Here is a 23469-nt window from a genome sequence, read left to right as displayed (position 1 = left end):
TTGGCCACCTTAGCCTCCATGATCAAGGTGAACAAACAAGAAGATGTCAAACCCATCCGGATGAGCATTTATGAAACTCCGGCCCACTGTTATTTATCAACTCAAGGGAGAATGGGAGACCAGAGACCCCAAGTTGATCGACTATCGGAAACTGGTCCTTGAATTGGTCAAAGAGTTTGATGACATTACCTTCTGTTACCTGCCACGAGATGAAAATTAGATGGCCGATGCTTTGGCCACCTTAGCCTCCATGATCAAGGTGAACAAACAAGAAGATTTCAAACCCATCCGGATGAGCATTTATGAAACTCCGGCCCACTGTTACAGTATTGAGGAGGATGAGGAAAAAGATGGTCACCCTTGGTATCACAATATATTACAATACGTGAATATGGAAATTTCTGAAAAAGGAGATCATATGTCGATACGGAATGCCGGAGAGGATTATATCTGACAATGCCTTAAACTTGAACAATAGTATGATAGTGGAAGTCTGCAGTCAATTCAAGATCAAACACCACAATTCGTCACCGTATCACCTGAAAATGAATGGGGCAGTGGAAGCGGCCAATAAAAACATTAAGAAGATCATGGAGAAGATGACTGAAACCTACAAAGATTGGCATGAGAAGTTACCATTTGCCCTCTTTGCTTATCAAACATCAGTCAGAACCTTAACTGGGGCAACGCCTTTCTCTTTAGTTTACGGAATGAAAGCAGTTTTGCCAATCGAAGTCGAGATCCCATCCCTTCGAGTGCTGTCGGAGTTAAAGTTGGACGAAGCAGAATGGATCCAGTCTCGATACGATCAATTGAACTTGATTGAGGAAAAGAGGCTAAGAGCTATCCGTCATGGTCAGATGTACCAAAAACGAATGATGCGGTCTTTTGACAAAAAGGTTTGCCCTAGAGAATTCCACGAGGGAGACCTGGTTTTGAGAAAGATTCTTCCCATACAGAAAGATTTTCGAGGAAAATGGATGCCTAATTGGGAGGGGCCTTACGTGGTGAAGAAAGCTTTCTCCGGAGGAGCATTAATTCTAGCCGAGATGGATGGTAAAAACCTGCCCCATCCCGTAAATTCGGATGCCGTCAAGAAGTATTTTACCTAAAAAAGGAAAGGCCAAGGTGAAAACCCGCAAAAAGGGCACTTTGAGACCAAAGGGTATTTTGAGTTGAAAACCCAAAATCGGGCAGCTAAATTTTTAAATGTGGGGCATGTGATAATCTTGTCCTCAAAGAGGAAGAACAGTACATCTTGGGGCATCAACAAAATACGGGGGATCTCTTGAACACACATTTAGCTCGAAAGAGTCTTCGAAAAATTAGAATAGTGAAGCTTGTGCTGCGATATCTGGGGCACCTTTTTTTTGCACCTTATCAGATTTGTTATCCTATATATTCACATCAAATTTTACTTAATAAAATTCCATTTGTCCATTATGATAATCTCTTTCGAGCATTTTTGTTGAAATCATGATTTTTGGACTTATCATATTTACACAAAAGAAGTTACACATATTATTCTGGAAAGTCTCTAAATAGTACAAGGACCTGAAACAGGGCCACTAGTCAGAACTAACCAGACTCAAAAGTGGAAAACATTGGGAAAAGAGTAGTCCAAATTATGACTATTTCTTCAAATTTTCTGTCAGAGATAATAGCTAAGCAAGAAGACGCGATAGTATATCAATGAGGGAACCCGCATGAACTATGAGCAATGATACTTTAAGTGTTTAAAAAGGAATCACTCTCATAACATTTCTACATTCATAACTATTCATTTAGTTAGAAACATTTGATTCATTTCATAACATCCTAATTATTTAACATAGAGCATCACATTTAGTTAGGAGCATTTGATTCATTTCAATCATAACATCCTAATTATTTGGCATAAGCATGGATACATGAAACATATTTTACAGATCATGTTCCTCAGAGGACAGTGCAGTAGAATCAGTGAATTCACAAGTCTTAACCCCCTAAGAAGTGGGCCAACAAGCTAAAGATATCCAAGATGATTTGGCATTTCTGTATCAGACGAGGAGCAGATTGAAGACATAGCTGATTTGGCTTTTACGTGTTTACATTGAAGCAGATCCAAGATGATTTGGCATCTCTGTATCAGGCGGGGAGCAGTTCGAAGACATAGCTGATTTGGCTTTCACGTGTTTACGTTGAAGCAAATCCAAGATGATTTGGCGTCTCTGTAGCGGCAGAGAGCAGATCGAAGATAACGGATTTGGCGTCTCTGTAGCGGCGGAGAGTAGATCGAAGATAACAGATTTGGCGTCTCTGTAGCGACGGAGAGCAGATCGAAGATAACAGATTTGGCGTCTTTGTAGCGGCAGAGAGCAGATCGAAGATAATAGATTTGTCGTCTCTGTAGCAGCGGAGAGCAGATCAAAGATAACAGATTTGGCATCTCTGTAGCGACGGAGAGCAGATTGAAGATGATTTGGCATCTCTGTAGCGGTGGAGAGTAGATCGAAGATAACAGATTTGGCATCTCTATAGTGGCGGAGAGCAGATCGAAGATAACAGGATTTGGCATCTCTGTAGCGGCGGATAGCAGATCGAAGATAACAGATTTGGCGTCTCAGAATGGCAGAGAGCGATCGAAGATAACAGATTTGGCGTCTCAGAAGGCGGAGAGCGGATCGAAGATAGCGATTTGGCGTCTCAGAAGCGGAGGAGAGCGGATCGAAGATAATGATTTGGCGTCTCAGGCGGCAGATACTGATTTGGCGTCTTTGTAGCGGCGGAGAGCGGATCGAAGATAATAGATTTGGCATCTCTGGCGGCAGAGAGCGATCGAAGATGATTTGGCATCTCAGAAGCGGCGGAAGCGATCGAAGATAATGATTTGGCGTCTACAGCGGCGGAGAGCGATCGAAGATAGCGATTTGGCGTCTCAGAAGCGGCGGAGAGCGGATCGAAGATAACATTTGGCATCTCAGTAGTGGCGAGAGCGATCAAAGATATGATTTGGCGTCTCTGTAGCGGCAGAGAGCAGATCGAAGATAACAAATTTGGCGTCTCTGTAGCGGCGAAGAGCAGATCGAAGATGATTTGGCATCTCTTTAGCGGCAGAGAGCAGATCGAAGATAACAGATTTGGTGTCTCTGTAGCGGCGGAGAGCAGATCAAAGATAACAGATTTGGCGTCTCCGTGCGGCGAGAGCGATCGAAGATAACATTTGGCGTCTCAGAGCGGCGGAAGCGATCGAAGATATGATTTGGCGTCTCAGTATTAGACGGGGAGCAGATTAAAGATAGCAGATATCGCCTTCCTGAGTTGCAGTGAAGCAGATTGAAGCCTTCAAGAGGCCATTTAAAGAAGATCAAGGATCAAGAACTCAGGACTCGGTGAGCCCGGGCAAAATTGGTCTTTTTATAGTCTTTGCTCTATTCCTTTTAACACAACAATGAGCAAAGAGGGGCAGCTGTAAGACCCAAATTTTGCTCGGGGCCCAATAAAATCACAGCCCAAATACCAAAACTCAACTAAAACCCAAAATACCCCAAGCCCAAATACAACCCAAAATAAAAAATAAAAAAATAAAAAAATGAAGAAAAAGAAAAAAACCTAACCTCTTCACCCTATGTGCCGCCCTAAGCGTCGCCCTAGTCCTCTTTTGTCTACCACTTGTAAAAAGAAAAGATAGTAAATAATAAAAAAAATGTTGTAACAAGGCTATAAAAGCCATCATAAAACCAAATGTAAAGGGAAAGGAGGGATAAAAAAAAACATTGTATTTTCACATAGATATCAAAAATCCAAAGCAAAAAAGGTTGATTTTAATTTCTTGTATTCCCTTTGTTCATTTTTCATTTTTGTTCTTTTATTTTATTTTCTTTATTTTATATATATATATATATATACATAATTTAATTGAATTACTTATTTAAATTCCCTTGCAAACATGTTTATATTTTTCCTTTAAATCTATTTATGTATACCATTTATTCCCCAATTTTAAATTATACTTTGTTTATTTCAAACACTTGCCTATATTACTATTTTTTATATACAATGTTTATATTAAGTTTTATGCTTTATGTATCTCGTTAATTGTTGGTAAGTAAATCTTGTTTCAAATTATTTTGTATAATTATTGATTTATATTATATAGTATGTCATTCTTATATTCTTTTGTATATTCTTACATGGTTGCATTTATATAATTCATCTATGTTACAACTTGTTAATATGTACATTATTCGTTTTAAAATTTTATATAGGTACACATTACTATTGCTATGCACATAATATATATTATATACATATATACATTTTTGAATCTTGGTTTTAAATTATTTTGGATAACACTAACTTTAAATTTCCTCTTATAATACTTATTTTGAAGCTCATTTATATGTTAAACTTTATATACTTTATGTATTATTTATTTTTATTTTTATTTATTTTACGATCTATTGTAAATTTTTGCATGTATTATCTGCTTATGTATATATATATATATATATATATATATATATATATATATAATTTAGCTACTTTTAAATTGTTCATTCAAAGTTTATTTGTTTTAACATTTTTATTACCTTTTAAAATATTTTTCTTAAAATAGATTTTTATTTAACCATTAGTTAGAAACGTTAAATAGTGTATGTGGTAAGATTATTATCATTGGGCATGTTTCAATTTTCGTGTTTGTACTTTTCAAAAATTGTATAATATATTATTGATATATGTTTTTCATATTTGTTAATTTGTTTTGCATCCCCATGTATTATATTATGATTGAGATTGCCAACCTATTTGCTTGAAATCAACCTATTTGCCTGAAATTATTCATTTCATTTTCTTTGCTTCAAATGAATCGAATAAATACGTTGCAAGTTTGTTTCCATAATCACTCCCTTTTAAAAAAAATAAAAAAATAAAATTTCAAAGTGAGGTAATATTTCGTGTTTGGTAATTCGAGAAATTGTGCCCTAACGTGTTGGGTTTCGATTTTCTGTTTGACTAAATAAATATTCTCTCGAGATTTCGTCCATGTTTTTTCAAATTAAAAATAAGGCAATATTTGAATTTAGGAAATTCAAGAAAATAGTACCCTAACTTACTAGGTTTCAATTTTTCTTGTTTAACCTAAATAACTAAATATCCTTTTGAAATTTCAAAAGCATGAGTTTTGGAAATTATAAAATGATCTTGTATCGAGGATTTGAAATGTTGTGTCCTATCGTCTTTGGGTTGCGCTTTTTCATTTGTTCAAAACAATCGAAGATCCCTTTGGAATTTCACTCACATTTTCTAAAAACTCTTTAAAATGAAAGAAATGTTCGATGTTTGGCAATTCGGGGAATAGTGCCCTATCGTGTTGGGTTGCAATCTCCCGTTTGTTCAAAATAATCGAATGTCTCTTCGGAATATCACTCATATCTTCCAAGGTGAGGAAATGGTCAATATTTAGAAATTCGAGGAATTGTGCCCTACTGAGCTGGGTATCGATTTTTCGTTGGACCAAATAGTTGGGCATCCTTTTGTTATTTTCGAATTATAAATTTTCGAATGTCGAAACAAGAAGATTTTTGGCAAAGGACTCGGGTTATTCAAATGTTATTAACAAGAACCACATTTCAAAAACATTTTTAATTTTAGACAAAAAGACAGTATTTAATCGATTTGGTACCAATTTTGGGCGTAATGAGGGTGCTAATCCTTCCATATGTAACCGACTCCCGAGCCTATTTTCTCATATTTTCGTAGACCAAAATCATTGTTTTAGTAAACCAAAATGTTTTATTAAAACAACCTAAATTTCTAGGTGATCCGATCACACCTAAACAAGAAAAGATTGGTGGCGACTCCATTTTCGCTTTCCAAAAAGTCGATCCATCATTTTTAAATCGAAAAAAAAAATGGTTTCGACAATATATATATTTATACATCATTCCAAACTTTAAAATATTTATTATTTTATTATTACTATTAATATTATTATTATCATTATTGTACTATCATTTTTTAAATAGTTTTACATAACGTTTATTTATCTACTACTAGTTCTTTTTAATTACAAATATTTCTTAGCTCATTTATTATTTCTCTCTTATTTTAGCTTATCCGTTCTATTCATTTATTTTATTTTTACTTTCATCGTCATCGATCACATTCGTGTTTACGTCATTCTGCTATGCCTGTTGACACCGAGATTTGTATTCGTTTATGCATTCTTTATTATCTCATTTTATTACGAACTTATGTTATACTAACTTTTACCCAACCCAAAAATAATTCTTTCATAAAAGTAATATCCCATATTTAGAAATTCAAGAAAATCGTGCCTTAACTTACTGGGTGTTGACTTTTCTCGTTTAATCTAAATAATGGAATATTCTTTTAAAATTGTAATACGAATTTTAAATAAAATGCTTACTCTAGGAAATACGAGGTGTTGTGTCCTAACTTACTGGATATAACATCTTGTTACCTTGAGATAAGAATTTTTGCAAATAAAGGCAATATTCGATATTTAGAAATTCAACAAAACATGCCCTAACTTACTGGGTTTTGATTTTTCTCGTTTACTCTAAATAATCGAATACCCTGTTAATAAGTTAAAATACACAAATTTTAAATGAAAGGCAAGCTCGTTCTCGAAAATTCAAGATGTTGTGTTCTAACTTACTGGATGTGACATTTTATTATTTCGAGATGAGAAGGTCTTTAACATTCAAGTGCTTCTACAAAAAAAAGGATCGTATTTTAAAGTCTTTCAAGTTTTCAAAGTTTCGACACTAAGATACTAATTAATCAACTAGGTAGCAATTTTTGGGCGTTTCGAGGATGCTAATCCTTCCTCGTGCGTAGTCGACTCCCGAACTCATTTTCTGATTTTCGTAGACCAAAAAATTATCGTTTTAGTAAATCTTAACTTTTATTAAAATGATTAATTTGAGGTGACCCGATCACACCTCATCAAAAAGGATTGGTGGCGACTCTCGTTTTTTTCGTTTTAATTTTCCAAGTCGACTCCATTTTCCAAGTCGACTCCATTTTTCAAAAAAATGGTTTCGACAATTACAAAAGGATATTCGATTATTTGGTCCAATGAAAAACCGAGACCCAACACGTTAGGGCACGATTTCTCGGATTTCCAAACATAGAACATTGCCTAATTTTTAAATTTAGAAAATATGGACGAAATTTTAAAGGGATATTTGATTATTTTGGCCAAACGAAGAATCGAAACCCAACACGTTAGGGCACGATCTCTTAAATTTCCAAACATCAAACATCACCTTTTTTTTTAGAAAATTTCAAATAAACAATTGTAAAGCCAGCTCAAAATACATTAGTTTGACTTAAAATAAAATGGCATAATTAATTTTAGAACAATGAGTTGAAAATTACAATGCAACACTTGTGAACGAAATGCAAAGTTACAAACATGGAACAATGTACATGTATAAAATACTATACAAATGAATGACAATAGTATGAAAATAAAAAAAGCAAATTAAGATACACACAATAGTAATAAGCTCACATCATACATCATGCAAATACTAATGTTAACCTTCAAAGACTTATGAATCAAAGAAACGATTTTAAAAGAAATATAAAGCCAATTAACACAAATAAAATGCAACAAGTTTTAAAACAATTATAAATGAGTTTAAAATTAATAATAAAAAATAAGACATCTGAAATTATAATACATACAATAATTTAAAATTAATTTATATACATAATTTTGAAATAAGTAATAAACGTGAAAGTTTGAAATAGATCAAAAGATAAAATAAATAAAATAAATAATACACGAAGTAGCAATGTATAAACAATTTTAAAACAAATCAAAAGAAGAAAATTAAAGTAAGCGATATACAAAATAATACACATTAATTTAAATAAATAATATACATAATATTAGGATTGAATATTTTTGAGATAAAGGAATTATAAATAAATAAATGAATTGATAAATCGAGCCTAAACATAAAATAAGTAATGAATAACTAGATAGATAAATATAATGTATATAAATATTATTTAAATTTTAGCATTTAAAAAGAAATGACTATGAAAACGAAATTAATCAAATCTGGGTTAAATCGAAATCAAAACAAAATTAATAGGGAAAAATCAAAATACAAATAAAATATCGGGTCCAAATTGTAATATGCGAATGAGATGGGGGACTGAATAGGACAATAGCCCTGTCTCCCCAAAATGCATAACTTTGAAAGGGACCGAAATGAAACCATAAAAAAATGCAAGGGATAAATTCAAAAAAAAAAGTAAAAGAAAACTAAAATAGGGATTAAATTGAAAATAGCCTCAAAGCGAAAGGACTAAGGGCGCAAATAGACCTTCAGTCCAAAACATGCAGACCCTTGGTAGGTTAGGGTCGGGCCCCGCAAGTATGGCATGAAACGGCGTCGTTTTATCCATTTAGGTTATATCCCAAAGCGGCATCGTATGGTCATATTATAAAGTCCAAATTTCTAAAAAAAAAAACAAAAAAAAACCATTTATGCAGTATTTTCTTAAAAAAAAACAAAAAAGTTATCCCGAAAATTTTCGGAGAGGGACTTAGGGCTTTGCTAAGCTCCGTCGAACCACCCTTCGTACTCATGAAGGTAACCACCGTTGGTGGTGGCCGAAATGTTGCCCGAAGCCCGATATAACCCCCTTTCTTTCACATAAAATAGATTTAGGGCCACCAAAATCCCTAAACCAATCGACTTCCGACCCTTGGCTTCTTCCGTTGGAAACTTAACCGAACCCCTAAGGATCTGTTGGCTTCTAGACCAGAGAAGCGATACTCGAAGATATCCACACCACAAAAAGGTAAAATCTTTCACCTTATCGTATTTCTGTAGTAGTTTCAAATGGAAACAAAATAGAAAAGAGGAAAAAAATCCAAACAGAATAATAAAGGCAATTATGAATAAATGAACCACCTCTTTTGCCAAATATTGTTTCGATTTTTGATTGATTACTTTCTGCGCGTAAAAAATTACAATGAAAAAGTTCTTGGCTTTATAACCGAAATCTGAAAAATAAAAATACAAATTTCATTTTCCTTCATATTTGTTGTCTTGTTGTTGTTTGTCTGTTTCTTCGCAGGTACGGAGGTCAGTTAGCATTGTGGTACATGGCACTCGGCGTGGGGCGTATGGAGGCGTGGTGGCTGTCGAAGCGCTGGAGCGGCGCAGACGAAGTAGAAGGCTAGGGTTTCTGTCTTGGTTTTTTTTTGTTTTTGGGCTAGGGTTAGTCTTTGGCCAGGGTAGTTGGGTTTAGAATTGGATTTTTGGGTATTGGGCCATTGAATTGTTTTGGGTTGTTTTGTAATATCTGAGCTAATGGACTTTTTATTTAGTTGATCTCGATTTTTGGTTTTTTAGTCTAGGCCAAAATTGGCCTATTACAATGTCCATGCCCCTAACTCTTTATTCCACACATGCATGTTTCATATGCCATCTTTAGAAGCAAGGAGGAGGATGCGAATGTGATTTGGGAGCATGCCCGTAAACTCAACCATGATTTTCGGATTCACAATCTTTCTTCTCAATAGATCTTACCTCGTGTCCCTAGATGTTGTAGAAGGGAAAATCAACCGGAAGAGGTTATTAAAGTTAATGTTGATGCTGTCGTGATTTCTCATGGCACGAGCTTGGGTATCATCGCTAGAGATTTCGACGGTTTTGTTTTGAGCGGTAAAGCGTCTTTCTTCAACAAAGTGGTAAACCCTAAGTGGGCAGAGTTGGATGCTCTCATCAACGACTTTCGACTTGCTCACTTTCTCAACGTTGATAAAGTTATTTTTAAAATGGATTGTGTAAGTATTGTCAACTGCTTTTGTTATCATAAGGAGGACATCACGATTATTGAGTATCGTATCAAGGAAGCTTGCAAGTTGCTTGAATCTTTTGTTTTTTTTTTAGGTCAAATAGGTAAATCGTGGTTGTAACAAATTAGCCAATTCTCTTTGTAATTTGTCTCTTTCTAAGTGTTATGTTTCATGGAGTTAAATACTCGAATTAAAAAGAGTAAACTATATAGATAGTCATCCAACTATCAAAAAATTTTATTTTAGACACTAAAAATGAAAAAGTTTGCAATTTGAGAACCCAATGTTAAATAATTCGGTCATCTTGGTTGCTCTTGTTAAAATAACAAATAACAAGTTGAAGTGGTAGCTAAGAAACTGATATAATAACAAATTAGTCCTCAAATTTTACATATTATATTAACTTAGTCATAATTTAAAAATTAATCCTCAAAATTTACAAATATTCTCAATTTTGTCCTAATTCTAAAATATTAAAGAAATTTATAAAAATACGTAAATATTTTTTAAAAATATAATAATAAATTTAAAATTTATATTAATATTAAATAAATATAATTATATTAATATTAAATAAAATAAAAATCCTCCGTATTCCTCTCCTCCCCATCCCCACCCCATCGTCCCTCCCCTCTCCCTTTCTTCTGATAAACGCACTGATAAACGCTTCAAGGAATTTATAGTGGCTAATTCATGGCCTACCACCATAATTAATGGACCCATGTACTATAATTGTCAGTGCAACTTCTGCTAACCCAGTTTTTTCAGTGCAACTTTGATATCCTCACTAAGCTTATTTTATTATGGAAGCTTTGTTTTTTGGGTGTTACACCCTTTGCTATTATCATTTAGTTTTTACAAGGACTGAGTGAGTCATCGATTGGCTTTTGATTTAGTGTGGCAGAGGAAGCTGCTACTGAAATATACCCACAAATATAGGTTGGGTTTGTGGAGGCCGAGAGCTGAGCCAGTGAAGGTGTGATTAATAATTTTAATCTTTTGGGAGCTATGCTAAGATGCTGATGTTATTGTACCAGAGAATGGTTTCGGGCTCTATTTGCAATCATTGGTCCCCTTACTCCTTTGTTTCAATGGACATGAGTTTAGTGGTTTAGGTTTAAAAGGGAGGATATCCAATGGATGAGACATTGAATTTAGTGAAGCAAAATGGATGGAAGGGGGTGGGGGTGGGGAGGGGAGGAGGGTGGGAAGATTTTTATTTTATTTAATATGAATATAATATAATATTAATATTAATATTAATATAAAATTTAAATTTATTATTATATTTTTGAAAATATTTATGTATTTTTATATATTTCTTTAAATTTTTAGAATTAGGATCAAATTGAGAACATTTGTAAATTTTGAGGATTATTTTAAAAGAAGTATGACTAAATAGATATAATATGTAAATATTGAGGTTAAATTTATTATTATACTGATTTTTAAATTGTAACTTTAGCTTGTCGCTAGTTATTTTAATGGGAGTGACCAAATCGACGAATTATGTAACGTGAGTCCTTAAATTGGATCTTTTTTTTATTTTGGTGCCTAAAATAAATTTTTTTATAGTTAAGTGACTATCTATGTACTTTACCCATTAAAAAAGGAAAAAGGAAATCATTATTAATTATATAAAAATGACTGAACTATATAACGTGAGAACTTAATTGCAACCTTTTTATTTTTGGTACTTAAAATAAAAAAAAATTATAGTTAAGTGGCAATCTATCTACTTTACTCATTAAAAAGAAAAAAAGGAAACCATTATTGGTGATATAAATTGGAATAGGCTTAAGGATAGAAGAAACATACAATCTTTAATGACAGCAATTGATGTGCCAACACCATCACCATGTGTTACATGCTTTGAGCAGCTTGAGTCATGTTGTTCGATAAATTCATAATAACTCGAGGGAAACAAGTTTCCAAATTTCTTCATTGATTTTCTTCCATGCATAGTTTATTAGTTTTTTTACATGGTTTCGTGCTTTTCCTTCAGATATTCTTTTTTCAATCATGTAACTCTACCCTACTTTCGGTATGTGCCCTCTCTTTATCTCAACCTTCAAAATGAAAAAATAAGTACATAGAGTATAAAATTGAAACTAAGTGTTGTAAATGAATTTATTACCTTAGAAGTACTAGATCATCACTGAGTCGAGTAATGAGAAATGTGTTAGGTGTGGGTCTCACTATGTGGGAAACCCATATTTTCTGCCACATATTTAGTGTCTTTGTCTTCTTGGATTTGTCAAAAAAAAAAAAAAGAGAGCCATTCATTTTGGCTTTTACGGGTGGTGTGGGCGGAAAGTGTGAGAGCCTTTCTATTATTATTGAGTGTCAAATTCTGAATTTAAAAAGAAGAGAAAAACAGAGAGTGAGATTGAAGCTCGTTGGAGAAAAAGAGAGAATAGAAAAATCAGTTTTTCAAGCTTGGTGCAGCAGTGATCAACTCTTCGATCGAAGGTCCATCCGTGGTTCGATTGAGCTGATTTTTGGACAGCAGCTAGGCGATAAGGTGTTCTTGACTTTGAACGGTCAGATTTTTCATCCGAGTCTTGTAGCGTCGGAAATACCCATTTTTCAGCAGCTACGTTTTTGGTGATGTTCTCTCAATTTTCTCTCTTTTGCTAAAGATTACATATTGTTAGCCTTGTCGGAGTTGAATGCTTGTTGTAGGCTTGATATTGTGATCTTGTAGTCGAACATTTGATGATAGTGGAGCTCTTTATCGGACTCTAAAGTCCCGTGGTTTTTACCATTGATTTAGAGGGGTTTTCCACATAAAAATATCGGTGTTTCTATTTATTTTTGTTGTGGTTGCATTAGTTGATTTGTGGTTGATTAAGGTTCCTAGAGAACATATTTTGTGCTATTGTGCTTGCCATAATTTTTGACAGGAGTTATAGGGAGAGAAAGAACACCGGTTGTGCTTTCGCTTTGTTTCGGTTGTTTGTTTTCTTCCCAACAAACTGGTACCAGAGCTTGGTTATTGTGTCAGATAATTATGGAAATTAATACGAGCAAGATGATTATGTTGAATGGCACAAATTATCAACTTTGGCGGAATAAAATGAAGGATTTGTTGTTTGTGAAGGCTTTGCATCTTCCGGTCTTTACTACTCAAAAACCCGATTCGAAAAGTGATGAAGAATGGGAATTTGAGCATCAACAAGTGTGTGGCTTTATTCGGCAATTTGTTGAAGAAAATGTTTACAACCACATTGATCAGGAGACACATGCTCGAACATTGTAGGAGAAGCTTGAAAGCTTGTATGCTTCGAGGTCGGGAAATAACAAGTTGTTTTTGCTGAAGAAAATGATGGCGCTGAAATATAAAGAAGGAATGTCTATAGCTGACCATGTTAGTGAATTTCAGAGTGTGATGAATCAGTTGCTTGGTATGGGTGTCAAATTTGATGACGAGATTTTAGGACTTTGGTTGCTTGCTACTCTATCAGACTCTTGGGAGACCTTTCGGGTCTCGCTCATTAATTCTGCCCCACAGGGTATTATTACTTTGGATTTGGCTAAGAGTGGTGTGTTGAATGAAGAGGTTAGAAGAAGATCTCAGGGTTCTACATCACAGTCCGAGGTGTTGGTTATCGAGAATAGGGGGAGAAACAGAGACAAAGATGGAAAGGGTAGATATAAAAGCCGAAGCAAGTCAAGATCGAGATACAAGAATCTTGAGTGTCATCATTGTGGTAAGAAAGGTCATATCAAGAAATATTGCTTCAAGTGGAAGAAAGAGAACAAAGGTGGTGGTGATAAACACGATCGGAATGACGATGAAAAATTCGAGCGTGTTGCTACTGTTGCTCGTGAAGATCTGTTAGTTATTTGTGATGAGAATTTGGTCAACCTAGCATGCGACGAGACTAGTTGGGTGATTGATACTGGTGCATCACTTCATGTCACGTCGAGGAAGGAATTCTTCACATCTTATACTCCTGGTGATTTTGGGGTATTGAAGATGGGTAATGACGGTTTGGTTTCGGTTATTGGTATGGGAGATGTTAGCTTGGTGAGTAACAATGGAACAAAGTTAACTCTCAAGGATGTCAGACATGCACCGGATATCCGTTTGAATTTGATTTCTGCAGGAAAGCTTGATGATGAGGGATTCTGTAACACCTTTAGTGAGGGGCAGTGGAAGCTGACTAAAGGCTCCTTGGTTGTGGCTCGAGGAAAGAAGAGCTCAAATTTGTACTTGATGCAAGCTTTGACTTCTCGAGAAACGGTGAATGTGACAGTGAATGACAGCTCAACTGAGTTGTGGCATAAACGACTCAGTCACATGAGTGAGAAGGGGCTTAACTGTTTAGCGAAGAAGAATCAACTTTCGGGTTTGAAGAATGCTACACTGAAGAATTGTGCTCATTGTCTAGCAGGAAAATAGAGAAGAGTTTTATTTAGAAGCCATCCTCCTCATAGAAAATCAGAATTGCTAGAGTTGGTCCATTCAGATATTTGTGGTCCGATAAAAGTAAGATCACATGGTGGTGCACTTTATTTTGTAACTTTCATTGATGATTGTTCAAGAAAGCTATGGGTTTACACTTTGAAGTCTAAAAATCAAGTCTTTGAGGTGTTTAAACAGTTTCAAGCATCAGTTGAAAGGGAAACTGGGAAGAAGTTGAAGTGCATTCGTACTGATAATGGTGGCGAGTACACAGGGTCGTTTCATGAGTATTGTCTGCGACAGGGAATCAGACATCAGAGAACACCACCAAAGACTCCACAGTTAAATGGGTTAGCTAAAAGAATGAACCGAACATTGATTGAGAGAGTCAGATGTTTGTTGTCAGATGCAAAGTTGCCAAGATCGTTTTGGGCTGAAGCTTTGAATACAGTGACACATGTGATAAATCTGTCTCCTAGTGTTCCTTTGAAAGGTGATGTGCCAGATAGAGTTTGGTTTGGTAAAGACGTGTCATATGATCACCTACGTGTGTTCGATTGTAAAGCATTTGTTCATGTTCCAAAGGATGAAAGATCCAAGTTGGATACCAAGGTTCGACAATGCATTTTCATTGGTTATGGTCTAGATGGTGAGTTTGGTTATAGACTCTATGATCCAGTTCAGACGAAACTCGTGAGAAGCAGAGATGTTGTCTTCATTGAGGATTAGACCATTGATGACATTGATAAGACGGAGAAAGTGGATTCACAAGGTAGTGGTGACTTGATCGATGTGAATCCGGTTCCTCTAGACTTTTCACCAGATCCTATCCAAGATGATGTGCATGGTGATGTTAGTGGTGACCATCAGACTATAGGTGACTTTGATACTCCCATGGATGATGTTGTGAATGATCAACAACAAGCACCTATAGCTCCACCAGCAGTTCCACTTCGAAGGTCTTCCAGAGATCGACGATCTTCTGTCAGGTATTCTCCTGATGAATATGTTCTTTTAACTGACGGGGGAGAACCTAAATGTTATGAAGAGGCTATGGAGAGTGGATGCAAAGATCAGTGGGTTGAAGCGATGAAAGACGAACTTCAATCCTTGCATGAGAACCATACCTTTGAATTGGTGAAACTGCCTAAGGGCAAAAGAGCTTTAAAGAATCGGTGGGTTTACAGGTTGAAGCAAGAAGAGAAGTCTTCATCTCCACGATACAAAGCTAGATTGGTCGTCAAGGGTTATACTCAGAAAAAGGGGGTTGATTTTGAAGAAATATTTTCTCCGGTTGTGAAGATGTCCTCTATCAGAACTATACTGAGTTTGGCAGCTTGTTATGACTTAGAGGTTGAACAAATGGATGTGAAAACTACTTTTCTTCATGGTGACTTGGAAGAAGAGCTTTACATGGAGCAGCTAGAGGGTTTTGTTGCACAAGGGAAAGAGGACTATGTGTGCAGATTGAAGAAGAGCTTGTATGGTTTGAAGCAAGCTCCAAGGCAATGGTACAAGAAGTTTGAGTCTGTTATGGGGGAGCAAGGCTACAAGAAGACTACTTCTGATCATTGTGTGTTTGTTAAGAGATTATCTGGTGATGATTTTATTATTCTTTTGCTCTATGTTGATGATATGCTTATTGTTGGTCAGAATGCTTCTAGAATTGAGAAGTTGAAACAAGAGTTGAGTAAATCCTTTGCAATGAAGGATTTGGGGCCAGCAAAGCAAATTCTTGGCATAAGATTGACACGTGATAACAAGAAATTATGGTTATCACAAGAGAGGTACATTGAGAAAGTACTTCAAAGGTTTAGTATGGACAAAGCTAAAGCGGTGAATACTCCCTTTGCTATGCACTTTAGATTGAGTGTTAAGCATAGTCCTTCCACAGAAAAGGAGAAGGAAGAGATGCAGAAAATTCCTTACTTTTCAGCCGTGGGTAGTTTGATGTACGCAATGGTTTGCACGAGACCAGACTTGGCTTATGCCATTGGTACAGTTAGTCGGTTTCCTTCTAATCCAGGCAGAGAGCATTGGAATGTAGTGAAGTGGATTATGAGATATCTTCGTGGCACTTCCAACATGAAACTTTGTTTCGGCAATGAGAAACCTGTTCTTGTTGGGTATCTGATTCGAGACATGGCGGAGACATTGACTCGAGGAGATCTACTTGAGTTACTTAATCACTTATGCAGGGGGAGCTGTGGCATGGCAATCGAGACTGCAAAAGTGTGTTGCATTGTCCACCACCAAATCGAGTTCATTGCGACAACCAAGCGTGTAAGGAGATGCTTTGGATGAAGAAGTTTGTGCATGAGCTTGGTTTTACTCGGAGAAGTATGTCTGTCTTTGTGATAGCCAGTGCTATTCATCTTGGTAAGAACTCAACTTTTCATGCTAGATCTAAGCATATTGATGTGAGGTACCATTGGATACGAGATGTTCTTGAAGCTAAGCTATTAGAGCTTGAAAAGATACACACTAATGATAATGGTGCTGATATGTTGTGAAGGCCTTACCAAAAGGAAAGTTTGAAGCATGTTGTTTGACCTCCGGCATGGAGGCATTCCCACATAGTTGGAGGGGAGATTTGTTAGGTGTGGGTCCCACTATGTGGGAAACCCATATTTTCTGCCACATATTTAGTGTCTTTATCTTCTTGGATTTGTCAAAAAAAAAAAAGAGAGCCATTCATTTTGGCTTTTACGGGTGGTGTGGGCAGAAAGTGTGAGAGCCTTTCTTTTATTATTGAGTGTCAAATTTTGAATTTAAAAAGAAGAGAAAAACAGAGAGTGAGATTGAAGCTCGTTGGAGAAAAAGAGAGAATAGAAAAATCAGTTTTTCAAGCTTGGTGTAGCAGTGATCAACTCTTCGATCGAAGGTCCATCCGTGGTTCGATTGAGCTGATTTTTGGATAGCAGCTAGGCGATAAGGTGTTCTTGACTTTGAACGGTCAGATTTTTCATCCGAGTCTTGTAGCGTCAGAAATACCCATTTTTCAGCAGCTACGTTTTTGGTGATGTTCTCTCAATTTTCTCTCTTTTGCTAAAGATTACATATTGTTAGCCTTGTCGGAGTTGAATGCTTGTTGTAGGCTTGATATTGTGATCTTGTAGTCGAACATTTGATGATAGTGGAGCTCTTTATCGGACTCTAAAGGCCCGTGATTTTTACCCTTGATTTAGGGGGGTTTTCCACGTAAAAATATCGGTGTTTCTATTTATTTTTGTTGTGGTTGCATTAGTTGATTTGTGGTTGATTAAGGTTCCTAGAGAACATATTTTGTGCTATTGTGCTTGCCATAATTTTTGACAGGAGTTATAGGGAGAGAAAGAACACCGGTTGTGCTTTCGCTTTGTTTCGGTTGTTTGTTTTCTTCCCAACAAAATGACCAGTAAACTAAATGAGAAATCATTGAGATAAGTTGGAAACTAATCAACAATAGAGTTTGCCCCCACAAAACAAAGAAGAACCAACCCTCCAAACTTCCAATTGAAATCCATCCATTTTTTTTATTTATATATATTCATCAAAAGTTGGGGTTTGACCTCCATAAAACCATCAGGCTTCTGTGATATGTGCTTTGCAAAGTATAGCCCACTTCGATTCGAAAATAACAACAAATTAGAGGCATCTAAGAGCATTAGTGTTCATGATCCAGTTGTGATTCAGACAACGTTTAAATCCAAGCTAATTTTAACTTTCTCAAAAATTTATATTAATATATATATTTTTTATAATTAAATTTAAATAAATATATTAATTTATTATTAAAATTTGATTCATCTTGTCTAAGTCCGAACATGCTACTGGATTGAGTCTTAACACCCAATTCATTTCTATGAAATGTTAATTTTCAAATTATCGATATTACCTGTTCTTTGATTTAAGGTAAAACGACTAAGCCATGGTCTTTCATGGTCTGTTGGGCTAATTCATCAATGAAATCCGTAATGGCTGAGAACATTACGCTCATGTATTTTGGTAGCCTTGAACAGCCTTAACATCCCCCAATTTCAAAACCAATATACCCTATAAAATTTTGATGTCCTGGTCAAAGCATATAGAACCCATATCACTCCAAGGCTCCCATATTTAAGTTGTCCACTTTCACGATTTTATCCCTTCACATTATGGACTTAAATCTGTATGTAAAATTATGCGACATGAAATATAAATGTGATAACTATTGATTGTGATTACATCAATTATATCTATGAATTATGATAAATGTAATCGAGATGACCACAATTTAAATATCGCATTCATATAAAAACAATTTCTAGTAAATAAAAATTATAATTTCAAAGAATATAAGACTTAGTGACAACTTTGGTGAAACATTGGAGTTCATCAAGTGATCCATATACGTCATAAATGTCGTCAACTACAGTTGCAAGGCATGCATACTTAGTGAAGCAAATCCTGCATTTGGCTGAAACTAAGCTTCTTCTTGAAGTTCAACTCCCTCCATCTATTTTGCATCCAATGAATAAAAACCTAATTTCAAAATTAAAAACCATATTATAAGTAAATTAATCTTACTCTGCAAGTTGTTTTAGTTCTTGTAAGTATCATTGCCATCTTTGGATGTTGAGGTTGTAATGACCCAAAATATACGGGCATCGAAAAAGTACATTATCGGGCCTCCATCTCAGTAAACCGAACCTATAAATAATTATTAGAAATACTATGAGTCTAGTAGTGTGTCTAATTAGGTTTTAATTGAGTAAATATAGCTTAATTGAGAGAAATTAGGAAAAAAAAACACTAAAGTGAATAAAGGGTAAAAGTTAAATTGTAGATTAAAAAGAAAATAAAAGGGCCAAATGGCAAATAGGCCATTTAGCATAGTTGAGCCGGCAAAACAATGAAAAATCTAAAGATTTTTCTAGATTATTATTGTATATATATGAATTAATATTAAGATATAAATTATAAATTATTATTTAATTGGTATTATATTATTAAATTAATAAATAGTTTAATGAATTGACAAATGTAGGGTGATTAAATGATACATATGTAATAATAATATTTATACAATTGTAATATTTCTATTTAATTACTTATTATTTAAGTAAATAGATTTTATATTAAATTACATAAAATAAATAAAATCATGACAAATGAAAGGTGATGATTTAATACAAGTGTATTAATAAAAATACATACATTTTAATATTTATATTTAATTGGTAAGTAGATATTTATTATTATTAAGTTAAAAATATTTATTAATTAAATTATTATATTATAAGATTTTTATATGATAAATGAATTATGATTTTGACAAATGTATAGCATAGATGATGTACAAATGGAATAAATTGTGTGTGTACAAATGTGTATATATGATTAATTATACAATAGATATTTATTATTATTTAATAAAAGATGTTTACTAGATAATTAATTAAATTATAAGATTTTATGAGGTAAACAAATTAAATGGAGACAATTATTAAACATATAATTGACCAATTGTAATATAAGCATTTGTTATTAAATAGATTTTTGTAATAATAATTATCATAAACTAATATATATATATATATATATATATTAAAGTCATAAAGAAACAAAAGAAAAGAGAAATAGTTACAGAGAACCATATGGAAATAAGAAGAAAGAAAGAAGAAAGAAAAGAAAAAGGAGAAACTAAGGATTAAAAGCTTGGAGTTTAATTGCTAGCAAAGATCCCGAGGCATCGGTATCGAAAGGAAATGAAAAAGTCGTCGAGGAGTAATCGAACAAATTCGGGTTTGTATTACTATAATTCAAATTATTTATTACTAAATGTTAATTTTAATTTATAAGTTGGTAAGTAAATTATGAGGTAAGTGTTGTTATGGAATTGAATGATAATTGAAATGGTTGTTAAATAAATTTTAGTGTTGGATTATGATTGAATTGTTGAATTGAAAGAGAATTTGGGATTTAAAGTGAAGTTGAATTGAATGAGAAATATGTGTTAGTATTGAATTGTATTTTGATTGATGAATGGAAAGTGTATTTGGTTTTGAAAGTGGATTTTTGAAGTGAAAGTGAAATTGGATTGTGGAATTGAATTGCATATTGATTTGCAAGTGAAAAGTGCATTTGAATTGGTAAATATATGAGAAATTGTGATTTAAGTGGAATTGATGTGAATATTGATTGAAATAGAGAAAGTGAATTACATATCCTATTAACTAGTCGGGCTGAGTCGGATATAGTTGGCATGCCATAGGATTGGAGGTGTTCAGGGATACTTTGACCTTGAGTCGATGAGACACTGGGTGTCACTATTTTACTTCGGATAGATTCGATGAGGTACTGGGTACCACTTTACTTCGACTAGGCCGATGAGACACTGGGTGTCAACTTTGCTTCGAACTATCCGATGAGGCATTGGGTGCCATTCTGGTGTGTTTGGTTGGATCTATATATCCACCAAAGTTCGAGTTTGTTAATAGGGTTAAAACCTGAAATGAGAAATTTAAATAAATTAGATTGAACGTACTATTGAAAATAATGAAAGAAATGAGAAAGTTAAATTGTGGATTGAAATTGAGATTGAAAAAGGAAGGCATGAACTAAATGTTGATGTAGTGAAGAAAATTGAAGTCTATGATATTTGATTGAAACTGATAAATAGTTGAAATTGTGTTACTATTATTAACGAATGAAGTTTAAGAATAAGTTACTATTTGAGAAAATTCAATTGTTACATGTTTAATATTTATATTTCATTATTGTTATTATAATTTGAATTATATTAATACCACTGAGTATGTCTATACTCAGCGTACGGTTATTTTCAGTGCGCAGGTCAATAGGAGTCAAAATCTGGTTCAGCATCTGAACTAATCCCGATCTCAGGAACCTTGGTGATGTATATTTTATTTTGGTATATGTGGCATGTACCTAGGTTGTATTTTGAGTTAATGTGGTTTTGGATTGTAAGGATAATATGTGATGATTTAAATTGGTAAATGAAAGATTAAATATTTGAAATGGTATATATAACATTATGTTTGAATTGATAATTGATAATTTAAAATTTACGAAAATTCTCCGAGCACCTGGATAAGTCCCGATCCACTTCTAATACGTGTTTTGGGCATCGAGGGTCCATTATAGGGACTTAAGGATTAAATTTATACTTTGTATGTTAATTATTTGTGAGTTATTCGTAATTTGTTTGATATGTCTGGTAATGCTCTGTAACCTTGTTCCAGTGACGGTATAGGGTTAGGGGATGTTACAGAGGTGCTACCAGATGGTGGTAGTAAAATGACAGACACATCAATGCCATGCATGAGAGTGATCGAGATGACCTGGTGCTGCTATCAATGACGAATAAATAAGTGATGGTTATGAGGTATAGAGAAGAGAAATAACCCCAAAAAAAGTATTTTAAATTAATTATAGAGAAATTTTTAAGTTAGAATTCAATAAAAAAGTGTCAAGTGTCCTCACTTAACGGACTAATGTGCCACATCAGCGATCAATTAGTGAAAGACAAATTACTTTAATAGGAGTAACTAAATTGAGAAAAAAAATTCAAGTGATCAAAATAAAATAAATTATATTTTAGAGTGGCTAAGTGTAATTTTTTTAATCTTTGAATGTTATATAATTCATATAAGGTTTTTTTTGCAAAATTATATTAGTTAATTGATTAAATCCAATATTTATAGGAAATCAAGAGAAATGTCATGTAAAGAATGAAAAACAAAATTTTATTTTATTAAATATTATATTTAAAAATCAAATAAATTATTTATAAGGGTGTGAATTTAAATTCAAAATGTGCAAGGTGATACTGTTAGACAAAAGATACTTAATTATATTATTCAATTTAAGAATATTATAGGTTTAAGAAAATATAAAATTAATTTAAAATAATAGAGAGATTTGATAACATTAATTCTTTCTTCAATGCATGCATTTATCAAGTTAAATACTCAAATTGAAAAACTAAAAAAGAGAGCAAGTACTGGTGATCTATATTGGAATAGGCCTAAGAATTGATGAAACAATACAATCTTTAGTGACACCAGTAGATGTTCCAACTCCGTCACCATGCTGGTATATGCATTGAGCAGTTCGAGCCATGTTCTTAGATAAATTCACAATAACTCGAGAGAAACGATTATCCAAAATTTATTCATTGATCTTCTTCCATGAATTGCTTATCAGTTCTTTTACATGATTTCGTGCTTTTTCTTCTGATACTCCTTTTTCAATCATGTAAGTCTGCACTGCTTTCGGTATGTCCTTTCTTTCCATCTCAGCCTTCAAAATGAAAACAAACTTAGCACATCTAGAATTTAGTGACTAGCAAATTATGTATTGCAAATGAAGATATTACCTTGGAAGTACCCAGATCATTACTGAGTAGAGTAATTAGAGATGACCAATAAAATAATTGAGAATAATCCTTGAGACAATTTGGAAATTGATGAACAATGGAGTCTGCCTCCACAAAACAAAGAAGAACCAATCCTCCAAGGCTTCCAATTGAAATCCATGCGTTTTTAATATATTCATCAAAAGTGGGAATTTGACCTCCATAAAACCATCCGGCTTCTGTCATATGAGCTCGGCAAAGTATAGCCCACTGCAATTGACAAATAACAACAAATCAAAAAAAAATTAGAAAGGTTTTTTTTTTTTTTGTATGGCATACAATTTTGACTAAATTCTAATAGTAATCAAAAGAAATATTTAAAAAATTACTAATCAATATTTGTGCTGAAAGCTTAAAAAATGCAAATTAAATACAAGTTCTAATCAATTATAATTTTAATTATAAACAAATTTAAACATTGCCCGCATATAAAAACAATTTGTAGTAAATAAAAAGTATAATTCAAAGAATATAAGACTTGGTGACGACTTTGGTGAAACATTGAAGTTCATCAAGTGATCCATATATGTCGTCAACTGCAATTGCTAGGTATGCATACTTAGTTAAGCAAATCTTGCATTTGGCATATTGGGGCTCAAAGCTCAAACCAGTAGTCAAGATATATATTTCCATTAATTATCGGTCCTGGCCGAAACTATATTCTCAATGAAGTTCAACTCCCTCCACCGCTTTTGCATTCAATGAATAAAAACCTAATTTCGAAAATAATAACCTTATTATAAGTAAATTAATCTTACTCTACAAGTTGTTTTAGTTCTTGCAAGTATCATCACCATCTTTGGATGTTGAGGTGGTACTAGA

At 33.9% G+C, this 23469-nt stretch overlaps 1 long non-coding RNA gene across 1 annotated transcript; it reads left to right on the top strand.

The window, feature by feature from the left end:
- Positions 1-8546: 8546 nt before the first annotated feature.
- LOC108452635 (uncharacterized) lies at positions 8547-9415 on the top strand. The gene is made up of 2 exons (XR_001866419.2): positions 8547-8832; positions 9112-9415. It is a non-coding gene; the product is annotated as an uncharacterized LOC108452635 (long non-coding RNA).
- Positions 9416-23469: the final 14054 nt, after the last annotated feature.

Source organism: Gossypium arboreum, chromosome 5 (genome assembly GCF_025698485.1).
Source record: "Gossypium arboreum isolate Shixiya-1 chromosome 5, ASM2569848v2, whole genome shotgun sequence".
Classification (NCBI taxonomy): Eukaryota; Viridiplantae; Streptophyta; class Magnoliopsida; order Malvales; family Malvaceae; genus Gossypium; species Gossypium arboreum.
The sequence above is the reverse complement of the archived record's forward strand: the minus strand, read 5'-3'. Positions and strand labels throughout refer to the sequence as shown.